The sequence below is a fragment of the Trachypithecus francoisi genome, unplaced genomic scaffold (assembly GCF_009764315.1).
Source record: "Trachypithecus francoisi isolate TF-2019V2 unplaced genomic scaffold, Tfra_2.0 Lachesis_group3, whole genome shotgun sequence".
Lineage (NCBI taxonomy): Eukaryota > Metazoa > Chordata > Mammalia > Primates > Cercopithecidae > Trachypithecus > Trachypithecus francoisi.
Window position 1 is genome coordinate 46212796 of NW_022681468.1, and position 11169 is coordinate 46223964.

The window sequence follows — 11169 nt, forward strand, 5'->3', positions numbered from 1 at the left end:
ACAACAATGAACAAACAAATGGAGATTCTCAATCATAAGACAGGATTTTTTTGTGTGTGGAAATTTTAGTGTTGGAAAGCACAGTAACCAGGTTGAAAAATTCACTACAAGTATTTGACATGAGATTTGATATGGCAGAAGAATTGATGAACTTTAAGATAAATCAATATAAATGATCAAATCTGAAGAAAAGAGATACAAGAATTACTGAAGAAAAATGAACAAAGCTGAATAAATATGGACAACACCTAGCATACCAACATAAATGTAATGAGCGGCCAAGAAGGAGGGGATAGAAACAAACATAAAAGCATTTAAAAAAATAAAGGTTTAAAACCTCCCAAATTGGATGAAAAACATTAGTTTACACATCCAAGAAGCTCAACAAAGCCCAAGCAAGCATACCTAGCTATATCCTAGACAGACTATTAAAGGCCAAAGACAAAGATAAAATCATGAAAACAGTAAGAAAAAGATGACTCATGTACAAGAAAACCACAGCAAATAGCAACTGACTTCTCTTCTGAAACGATGGGGGCCAGAGTGCAGTGCAATAACAAAATGCGGAAAGAGAGAAAAAAACCTGTTAACCAATAATTCTATATTCATCAAATCTATGCTTTAGAATGAGTATGAAATTGAGACATTCTGAGACAAAGATTTAGAGATTTGACTGCAAACAACCAATGTCTTACAAGGAAATACAAAACCATCAAAGGAAACTATTTAGACTAAAAGAAAATGATTCCTGATGGTGACTCAAATCCACAGAAAGAAATGAAGAACACCAGAAGTGGCAAAATGTGGGTTAATATAAAAGATTCTATAAATATATTTTTCTCATATCACCTTTTAATTTGCTTAGAATACACAGGATAGCATAAAGCAACAATTTTAACATTGCATTTTGAATGTATTATATATATGTAAGATATGACAATGATATCACAAAGGAGTGGGTAGAGAATAGGATGATATGGAAGCAAAGTTTCTATATTTTCTTGGAATTAAATTAGTATTGATCTAAAGTACATGTGGTAAGGTAAGATGCATATTTTAATCACAAGACTAACCACTAAGAAAATAAATCAAAAATATAAATTTTAAAAAGCAAGGAAATTAAAATGGTAAGTTAAAAAATTATTTAACACAAAAGTCAAGGAAGATGGAAGAACAAAAAAATGAGGAATATATGAAAAACAAATAGCAAATGTAAGTCCAAATATATTAATAAGTACATTAAATTGAAATAATCTAAATACCCCATCAAAAAGGTAGTGACAGTCAGATTTGATAAAAAGCAAGATCCAACTACATGTTGTTTACAAATAGTACCAACATACATAATGTGTAAGGTACTGTATGTGAGAGGGTTGGGAATACAGGAAAAGGACATAATTGATGGCAGTATCCCTAGAATCTTTTTATTCTTTCAGTGTGTTTTAAGGTTGCTACCAATAGAAGCAGGATTAGCATTTTGACCTTTCCATCATCCTAATCTAGCCTCATAACTTTATTACTTTAAAAATGCAAAAGATATTGTGGCTGTGAGAGATACGATAATTAATATGATCTGATAATCCTTAAATCAACCAGCCTTCTAGTGTTCTTATATATCAAAATAGTAATTTGATTCCCTCATCATATGCAACTGAGCTATGTGCTTTGGCAACTCACATCCTCTGAGAAGCAGACCAAGACAGGATTAAACATGCAAGATACCCATTGAGGAAAATGCTTGTGAAGAATGAAGTGAGAAGGGAGCAGAAATAAGTAGTGAGGTACTTCAGAGTGAAATCGAGGCCTAAGATCTATGCAATGAGAGCAAGAAGGAAGGATTAGGTAGGAAGACACCAGACTTCAGTGCAGTTCTGAGAAAGTCTTGGCTAGGCCAATGAGAAATCTCTGAGCAAAGGTTTCCTGTTAGAAGAATTCATCATTGGGCAGACCCAGATCCAATACCCACACTATACTTAGCTATTGACTGGGAATAGTCCAAAGGAAGTGTGGTCTCAGTGTAAGTAGACAAATCTGAAGGTGCAGCAGGTTAAACATATCTTCTGGTGGGTGTTCTGGCTTCGTGTGATACATCTGTTCCAGCATGCCCACTTCCACCAGCCTCTATATTTTGTTTTTCTCATCTCTGTTGCTTGCCAAAGTAACTCAGGCCTTTCCACTAAACTAGGGGTCAATCATCACATTCTCTAGTCTTCTAGGAGTCAGTCTTAACAGTGAGTTTGCATGATCCCCTAGGGCCTTAACTAGGGCATTAAATTGTATATCCCGAGATGGAACCCGAAAGTAAATAAACTCTCACTTAAACATTCTTTTGTATCAACTCTCTTGGTCAGGTATCTTCAAAATCCAACTCCAGGAGTAATCTCATTTTGAATGGCACGTGCTAACTAATTGTTATTGCTCTTTCAGGGTATAATTTCTACTCTCTTTGTGATGTTAAATTTTAGGTGTAAACTTGACTGGATTAAAGGATATCTAGATAGCTCATAAAGCATTATTTCTGGGTGTGTCTGAGAGGGTATTTCCAGAGAAGATTGGTATGTGAGTTGGCAGATTAAGCTGGGGAAAATCCACCCTCAATGTGGGTGAGAACCATCTGATCAGCTGGGGATCCAGATAGAACAAAAAGGCAGGGGAAAGGTGAAAGTGTTAGTTCTCTTGGAGGTGGGAAACCCTTCTTCTTCAGTCCTTGACATCAGAACTCCAGGTTACCTGACCTTTGGACTCTAGGAACTGTACCAGTGTTCTCTTGGGTTTTCAGGTCTTCAGCTTTGAACAGAGTCACACCATTGGCTTCCTTTGTTCTAAGGCTTTTGGACTTAAGACTGAGCCATGCTACTAGCATCCTTGGATCTCCAACTTGTAGATGGGCTATAGTGGGACTTCTCAGTCACTATAATCATGTGGGTTCATTCCCCTAAGAAATCCCCACTCTCTCTCTCTCTATCTATCCACCTGTCTACCCATCTACCTACCTATCTATCCACCCATCTATCTATCTTCTATTGGTTCTTTCTTTCTGGAAAACTCCAATTAATACATTCCCTTATCAGGTATAGCACATTCTTAGCCAGGTCATGTGGAGATTTAACCCTAGTTATCATTCTGGCAGTCAAGAGAAGAAGTGGAAGCAACTCCTGAGGGGCATATCTGCTGCAAGAGATAGATCTCTGCAGCAACTTAGGTCAGGAGGAGTGATAGCTGCCTATTAGGAAAGGGTGGGCCACCTGTGCAAGTCCAGAGGCTTTAGGGGACTCTGCAGGGCCAACTTCCACAAGGTCATTCATCCAAATATTACCATCCCATATTCCAGGGTTCCAGGTTTTCCCAACTAGGATACTACTTTAGCTGAGGACTTAAACATCTCTGGAGCTCTGTGACTGTATTATATCGTTAGCTTGTTGCTTAGCTGTTTTTATTCTTCCATTTCAGAAGAGAAAGAGCTCTCCTTAAGCTGTTAGAAAGGCCCTCTGACTCTCATACTTAGCCTTTAGTGGTTTGTTAACTGCCTTCTGGTTCTCATTCCATCGTAGAGTGTTGATACCGCTTATTAATATCAAGGGAACTCTACTGCCTGGAGATGTTACTCTCCAATATCTTTCACATGCCAGAATCGTTGCACTGTCAAGACCATTTCTATCGACTGGGCATTGTCTGAGGTCACTGATATGGTTTGGCTCTGTGTCCCCACCCAAATCTAAAATTAGGTGAGGGACCTGGTGGGAGGTGATTGGATCATTGGGGAGGTTTCCCCCATGCTGTTCTCCTGATAGTGAGTTTTCAAAAGATCTGATGGTTTAAAAGTGTGTGGCGTTCTTCACTCTCTCCTGCCACCAAGTAAGACATGCCTTGCTTCCCCTTCACCTTCCTCCATGATTGTAAGTCTCCTGAGGTCTCCCCAGCCATGTGGAACTGTGAGTTAATTAAACCTCTTTTCTTCATAAATTACCCCGGGTCAGGTAGTTCTTTATAGCAGTGTGAAAATGGACTAACATAGTCACCATAGAGGAATTATTCAGCAACTGGGCTCTCACTTTGTGCTAGAGACTGTACCATGCCTTCCACATTCCAGAGGGCTTTGTGCTAGCTAGTCAGTGAATGAGCCAGTCCCAAACTCCATCTTATTATCAGTTTTCTCAGATCCTACTCTTGGTACCACTTGTGTCAGTTCAGGTTCTCCAAAAAATAGACATTAAGATGTGGTCAACATGCAAAAGATTTATTGGGGTAAAGATAAATTGGAAGGAAGCAGGAGTAGGTAGGAAGAGCTTCCAGATTGCACTGCAGCTCTGACACATGGGTAAAGATAGATGATAGGAAGTAAGGGGTAGGAAAAGCCTCAGACTTCAGCGCAGTTCAAAGAAAGTGATAGCCAGGCTGATAAGGAGACCCCAAGAGCAACCCCAAGAGGTTGCTGTTAGAAGAATCCAATGCCAGATAGGCATTGCCCAGTTTAAGTAACCACACTGTACTCAATCATTGGCTGAGAGCAGCTCAGGGAAGCATAGCTTGGATGTGAGCACCATTGTGGCTCCAGGTGAGTCAGGTGGAGCCTGCCAGTCAACTGTAACCCACAGCAGTTTCTGCTGAATGATGATATGACTGTAATTTTATCAACACCACATGTGTCTTCCCCAGTGTTTTTGAGGATTGCCAGGCTAGAGTGTTTGCCTTCAAATATCTTCTTTTGTTTTGAATTTCTACTTCTATTAAAATACTACATCTCTTCTAGTGATCTTACCAACACCTCTACTAGCTGTCTCAATATCCTCTGGGCATCTAGCCTGATATGGTCTGAATGTTAGTGTCCCCTGCCAAATTCATATGTTGAAAACTAACCCCCAATATGATAGTATTAGGAGAAGGGACCTTTGGAAGGTGATTAGTTAACAAAGGCAGTTTCCTCATGAATGGAATTAGTGCCCTTATAAAAGAGGCCCCAGAAAGCCACCTTGCCACTTCTACCGCATGTGAACATAGCAGGAAGGCACCATTCTGTGAAGATGAAAGTGGCCCCTCACCAGACATCCAATTTTCTGGCACCTTGATCTTGCATCTCCTAGCCTCCATAACTGTGAGAAATAAGTTTCTTTTATTTATAAGCTACCTAGTTTATGGTATTTTGCTGTAGCAGCCAGAATGGACTAAGACAATGTGTTAGTCAGTTTTCATGAAGCTGATAAAGACACACCCAAGACTGGGCAATTTATAGAAGAAAGAGATTTAATGGACTGACAGTTCCACGTGGCTGGGGAGGCCTCACAATCATGGTGGAAGGTGAAAGTCACATCTTACATGGCAGCAGACAAGAGAAGAGAGCTTGTACAGGGAAATTCCTGTTTTTAAAACCATCAGATCTCATGAGACTTATTCACTATCACAAGAACAGAATGGGAAAGACCCACTCCCATGATTCGATTATCTCCTACTGGGTACCTCCTACAACATGTGGGAATTATGGGAGCTACAGGATGAGATTTGAGTAGGGACAAAGAGCCAAACCATATCAGACAATACCCCAAATTTGAAGAAAGACCTCTACTTTATTCCCTAAAGCAGCACTATCACTGTGCTATGATAATTATCAGACATATTAAAGTTTTGGTGATAATGAAAAAAATTCCTAGGGAGATAAATGAAGCCCTTGGATTTTCATTTTAGATATCATGTCTCAGGTCCCCTAGCCTTTCTCTGCCACACAAAATCTTCAACTAGGTTTTCTGCCACCCTCTCCCCAAGAGCTTTCTCCCATCCATTTCTGACCTCAGTCTCAATTCTCAAAATTCTTCTGGGTTGTTAGGAAGGAAAAAAAAATCAATATTCTACTCTTTTGAATTCCTAAATTTAGCTTGTGGACAAGTTTTCTAAGGTGAGGATCTGAAGTATAATTTGACATAACCAAAAAAGGGATAATCAAGGTATTTATATGAAACAATAGAGTCAACCTGGACTTCTGGTGCCTTGTCATATCTTGATTTTAGCTACTTATTGTATTTTTATTTGTTAATAAATTATTGAAAACTCAGTCTCAGATTAAACAGAAGGTTTTGATGGACCTAATTCAAAGGCATAAGAAAGCAAATAGCCACAAATCTTTCCCTTTTCCATGCAATTCCTCATCTCAAGTTTATTTTCCAATCTATTGGTATTTTCTTTGAAGATAGATAACATTTAATAATGGCAAAGGTACATTAAAAAGACTGCATATCAATTTATGAACAGATGTTGGCATGCAGCCAACACGTATAAATGGAAAATATTTTTGGAGAGCTAATTCTTTGATGTGTAGGTTCTTTTATTGGGATTTGTCTTTATCTCCCCCATAATAAAAAAAAAGTAAGAGCCTAGTTCAAAGCACAATCGGTCTTTCATGGTAAGGACAATGGATGGAAACAATTTGAAGCAAATGCGCTTTGATTAAAGAGATCACTATTTGAGTTATCAGTAAATAATCAACCTCAAAATAAAAGTCCAGATCTTTTCTAGTTCATATGGGTATGGTTTATTTTAGCAGAATTAAATGGTATATGCACTTTGAACTCTCTGGAGCTTAAATATTTTTAAAAGACTCTTTGGAAATAATTTTAAAATAACCTGACTTTATTCATGTACCAAAGCATGGAGAATTGAAAGCAAATCAAGATTCCCCAGAATAGATATTGACCTTTTAACATCACCTTATACCTGTAACTTTGATTCTGAAATTGCCCTTGCATGTGTTTGTTTTGAAGTCACTTTTGATAGGACGAGGCATGTGCTGCAATATACAGATAAGCAGGAAATGAGCCCTGGAAGAAAAATCCGATTCATTCCAAAACTCAAAGAGTAATGGCCTCAGCACTGCATATTTGTCCCTTTTCTAATTAAAATTTCCTCTCTTCCAAATGATGCTACATAACTGCCACACTTTTGAACCAGCCTATCCTGTACTTGTACTAGTTAGCACAAAGAATTCGCTGTTACCTACAACTTCCTAAGGAAATACTCATTTTCACAAGTGTTCTCTGCTGAGATGCCCCAGCAATTGCAGCTCTAATCATGCAGCAGGAAGATGGGATGCTCTTTGATTGACAATGCCAGCTGGCCCTTGACTCAATCATGGATGCCTCTTTAAAAGTCAGAGTTTTGTTTTCTTCCCCTTGGTTAAAACAACATGTTCTCCTCAGCATGTCAAAGATATTTTCCCATCGAACAAACACACAATATAAAAATACGAAACAATAGCTCTGCACCCCAGATTAATTCTTTTTTTTTTTTTTGGAGACAGAGTTTTGCTCTTGTTGCCCAGGCTGGAGTGCAATGGCATGATTTTGGCTCACTGCAACCTCTGCCTCCGGGGTTCTCTTGCCTCAGCCTCCCGAGTAGCTGGGATTACAGGTGCACAGCACCACGCCCAGCTGATTTTTTTGTATTTTTAGTAGAGACGGGGTTTTGCTGTGTTGGTCAGGCTGGTCTCGAACTCCTGACCTCAGGTGATCTGCCCGCCTCGGCCAAAGGCTGGGATTACAGGCATGACCCACCACGCCTGGCCCCCAGATTAATTCTTATTATGTAGTTCTTCTAGTAGGCATTAGCTGAGACAAAGATTCTTGTGGTAGTATATCTGCCTACAATTCGCTTATCCTTTGTTTATGGCAAAGAAGAAAGATTTCTTAAATTATTAAATTAATACAAAACTATTAATAAGTTAACAGTACTAGTTTTCTAATATATTTAAATTTTTAAATTAAATTCAGAAGTGCAGAGTATAAAAAGTGAAAGTCCCTTAATTTCCTTTTACATAGTCAAAAAACTTTTCCCAGTAGTTATCACATGACAGTTGACGGCATAGTCTTCCTCACTTTTTAATATCTTTATATATCTATGGACATGTATATATAATGGGTTAAATAGCATCCCCACAAAATTCATGTCTACCCCAAACCTCTGAATGTAACCTTATTTGGAATGAGGGTCTTTGCAGATATAATTAAGGTGAGGATCTTGAGACGAGATCATCCTGTGTTAAGGTGGACCCTAAATTCAATGTCAGGTGCCCTTGTAAAACAGAAAAAAGAAGTGACAGAACAAGCCATGGAAAGACGGGACAGAGATTGGAGTGAAGCATCTGTAAGTCAAGGAGCACTAAGCATTGCCTGTAGCCACCAGAACCTAGAAGAGAGGCATGGGACTGATTCCCTGGCAGAGCCTTCAGAGGGAACCACCTCTGCCAACACCTTGCTTTTAACTTCTCTACTCTAAAACTGTAAAAGAATTAATTTCTGCTGTTTCAAGCCCCTGAGTTTGTGGTAATTCATTATGGCAGCACTAGGAAACTAATACAGTTCACAGTGGTTTATTTGTTGTTGTGGGCTTTCCACAAAAATGACTACACACACACACACACACACACACACAGTATTAGTGTTAGTATTAGTATTTTGGAAATCTCCTTTATGGATCAATGGTTCTCAGTGGAAGCTGTACTACTCCTTAGCTTGGGTTTGAAATGATTGGAAGATGCTACCAGCTTTTTAGTGGGTAACATTCATACCAGTTCCACACAATGAGTTGTCGTCCAGCCTTCTGCATGACTTTTGAATCTCTCACCAGACAATTATTTAGATGAAAAACTACATTTATAATTATTTGAGGCAAAGACCTTATGCTGCTATAAAAGTAAACACAAAGTGTTTTTGCATAATTTAAATGTACACATCTTCCTACCTTTTTGAGAAATGCAATTACTGTAATGTGAGGAAAATTTGCATTTTCTTTTGTTTCGAATGATTCCAATGCAACTGTGCTGGTCTTTGTAGACATTGACCCAAAACATCAGAAAGTAGTGTTTTACCTACTAATTTCATTGTGCCTGAGTATTTACATAATGAAACAGATATTGTATTAGTGTTCTTCAGAGATATAGAACCAATTATATTTATGTGTGTATATATGTATGTGTATGTATGTATATTATATATACATATGTGTGCATATACATGTATATATATTAAGTTGACCCTTGAACAACATGGGTGTGAAGTATATAGGCCCATTTATACATGCATTTTCTTCTACCTCTGCCACCCCTGAGACATCAAGACCAACCCTTTTTCTTCCTCTTCCACTTCATCCTATTCAATGTGAAAACAAATGAAGGATGAAGACCTTTATGATGATCTCCTCCCAATTAATGAATAGAAAACATATTTTCTCTTCCTTATGATTTTCTAAATAACATTTTCTCTTCTCTAGCTTACGTTACTGCAAGAATACAGTATAACATACAAAATATGTCTTAATCAACTGTTTATGTTATTAGTAAGATTTTCAGTCAACAGTAGGCTATTAGTAAGTAAGTTTTTGGAGACTAAAAAGTTATACACATATTTTTGACAGTCAAGGGGTCAGTGCCCCTAACCCCCATATCGTTCAGGGGTCAACTGTATATATACACACAAATACATACATATATAAAGATATTTATTATGAAAAAATGTATCACACAATTATTGAGGCTGACAAGTCCCAAGATCTTCAGGTGAGTTGGCAAGCTGGAGGCCCCAGAGAGCCAATAGTGTAGTTCCAGTCTGAAGGTTCAAAAAGCAGAGCTGATGGTTTAGTTCCCACTCTGGAGATTGGCAGTCTCAAGACCCAGGAAGAACCAATCTTTCAGATCAAGTCCAAAGGCAGGAAGAAAAACCCATGTCCTAGTTTGAAGAAAGTCAGGCAGAGTGGATTCCTTCCTACTTGGAGGAGTATCATTCTTTCTATTCTATCCAGGCCTTCAACTGATTGGATGAATCTCCCCCACATTAGGGACCAGGAACCTGCTTTACTCACTGTACCAATTCAAATGTGAATCTCATTCAGAAACACCCTCAAAGACACACCCAGAATAATGTTTGACCAAATATCTCAGCATGCTGTGGCCCAGCCAAATTGATACATAAAATGAACCATCATAGATATTAATATACAAATTACTTTTATTTTCTATTTCATATGTTAGTTAAAACATTACACTTGTTTTTTAAAATTGTAAAAGAAGGCTATATTATCTGTGATTTTTATTTTACAATAATAAATGCAGCATTACACAATATTTGGTATAAAGAGTTAGTCACTGGCTATTAGAGGGCTAAGAACCACTAATCTAGATGTTTTGCATTCCATTGTAATGGCTTACCAGTCCTTAATAGATAGACTTACAACAACATTTATAATTAATTAACACTTTGGTTGCTTCTCTCTTTTGTTTCTATGATTACAAAGAATATGGAGAACATCTTTGTACATTTTACAATTCCTGTGTAATAGATTTCTCAAAAGAATATGTACATTAAAAATTTTGATAGACACTATCGCAGTGTGTTTCAAGACTAGAATGCTTTCCTCAATGAAAACTGCATACCAAAGACTACAAAACAGATACAAATGAAGTAGCTTTTGAAAGAATGAAAATGTAGAGGCCCTACCCATTCCTTTTTTGACTGAGCCAACTCTTGGGCATCTCCCCAGCATCTCTCAGACTTCAGGGAGCATAGCTTGGAAACTGCTGGCTTGAAATACAATTTACCCTTCTTGGTAGCTTTGGCTTTGTGAGGCTCACCCTGAGACTTCTCAATACCTTCTACTCAGTTTACCTAACATCCAGCTAGTTATTGTTGTGTTAAGGGTCCAGTCCGTTTATCAGTTGTATATATTAACCAGCTATTAGAATCTCCATGCCATCTTTATCATTATTTTTATTTTCTTTTAAAAACTATTTTAAATACATGTACTAAAAAGGACATCAAGCAAAAAAATATAGCTTAATAAAAGAGCATAACGCACATACCTTTATAACCACTACTCAGATAAGGAAATAGAACCCTATCAGCAGTCCAGAAGTACCCCCAACACAACCACCCCATTCCTCCCCAAGGAGAACCGCCAGAAGTTGATACTAATCATTCCTGTGTTTTTCTTTATACTTTTATTCTTCTATATACATACATATAAGTAAATACACTCTAGTTTCTTTTTACCTATTTGGGATTTCATATGAAAGGAATAATAAGATGGTTGGACATGGTGGCTCACACCTGTAATCCCAGCACTTTGAGGCTCAGGTGGGCAGATCACTTGAGGTCAGGAGTTTGAGACCAGCCTGACCAACATGGCGAAATC